Source organism: Miscanthus floridulus, chromosome 3 (assembly GCF_019320115.1).
Source record: "Miscanthus floridulus cultivar M001 chromosome 3, ASM1932011v1, whole genome shotgun sequence".
NCBI classification, from domain to species: domain Eukaryota; kingdom Viridiplantae; phylum Streptophyta; class Magnoliopsida; order Poales; family Poaceae; genus Miscanthus; species Miscanthus floridulus.
In genome coordinates, this window is record NC_089582.1 from 78329780 (window position 1) to 78331350 (window position 1571).

At 41.0% G+C, this 1571-nt stretch overlaps 1 non-coding gene across 1 annotated transcript; it reads right to left on the reverse strand.

The window, feature by feature from the left end:
• Window positions 1–565: 565 nt before the first annotated feature.
• Window positions 566–674, reverse strand: LOC136547830 (small nucleolar RNA R71). Its single transcript, XR_010781779.1, has one exon. It is a non-coding gene; the product is annotated as a small nucleolar RNA R71 (small nucleolar RNA).
• Between the last annotated feature and the right edge of the window lie 897 nt (window positions 675–1571).

Consider the following 1571-nt stretch of genomic DNA (forward strand, 5'->3'; position numbering starts at 1 on the left):
TGCTCAAATAGGCTTACCCTTGTTTTGTCTACTTGTGTATCTTATGCAGGGTAATGTACGATCTGTTTTAACCTTTCGACAAATTATGTTGAAGATCCCAAAGCATTAATCAGGAGAACTAGAGCCAAACTCAAGATAGTCCTAGCTTTAGAATCGGAAGACAACCAGATAAGGCGAAGCTTAACACCTGAATTTGAAGTCATGACTAACAAGACTCTTCATGAATTCTCTACTCCAACTACAGCCAACATCTAAACTAGACTTAATGTCAATGTTGGAGACAACGGATTCGAGCTCAAGCCAGCTCTCATCAACATGGTGCAAGCTAGCTAGTTTTATGAAAAGGCACATGAAGATGCGAGTGCACATCTCCAACACTTCTTGGAGATCTGTAGCACTTTCACCATCAAAGGAGTAACCAATGATGCCATACTACTTTACCTCTTCCCATTCTCACTCTTGGGGAAGGCGAAGCAGTGGTTCTATACCAACAGAGATAGAAATACTACATGGGATAACTGCTCCACTACCTTCCTAGCCAAATTCTTTCCCATGGGCAAGACCAATGCTCTACGTGGGAGAATTTCAAGTTTTTAGCAACAACATGATGAATCTGTCCCTGAGGCATGGGAACGCTTTCAAGACTACATTGCAGAATGTCCTCATCATGGGATGGAAAATTGGCTACTCATATAGACCTTCTACCATGGGTTAACCAACAGTACCCATGAGACTATGGATGCTACTGCCAGAGATGCATTTCTATCACTCACACTTTGTTGGTACAAATTAATGCACACAGAATAATCCGCAAGCGTACATATATTATACCATTGTAGCACTTCAACGAGAGTAACCTAGTTTTATATCAAACCCAAAGGAATGGAGGTGAGAATAACAAATTCTAACTTAACCCAACTTCACAATCAAGGCTAGATAAAAGGAGCGTAGAGGAGACTACTAAGATCTTCTAGTTCTAACTTCGGTAAGCTTTGTCTTCTATTGTTCAATTCTAGGGATAATACTAGAGAAAATACAGACAGAGTATGTTTCCTATAGCAATATTGTCCTGCTAGTCCTATTAATGGTAGGTAGACTATAGAGGATTGAACGAGGCTATAAAGTCACCCTCGCGAGCTACCACCGATCCGAAAAATAGGGTATATCTATGAGTAACCGAGTCTAAGCACCACGCTTACACTATGAATACTACTTTAACCCAGGATCTACAAGGATTAAAGTACTCAAAAGAGAGTCGCAAACCTAAAGAATAATATGAACAAGATGATTACTTGAATTAGAAGTCAATTAATAGAGAAATCTCAGAAGCAAGCTCAAGAAGAACTTGATTCCGCCAGGTACAAGCCATAGAGAGAGCACCAATAGGCCGGGACTCCTCCAAAACTCTTCCCTCTTACTCTATCTCTCTATCTCTAATACAAGACTAGATCCTATCGAGGACTAATCTTCTCTTAGCCCTGATCCTAGTGGACATATGAATTAGGGTTTCTGGCTTCTCAGCTCTCAGGATCAAATGTGGCTTATGCCTAGGGGGAGAGGCAGGGGCTAGA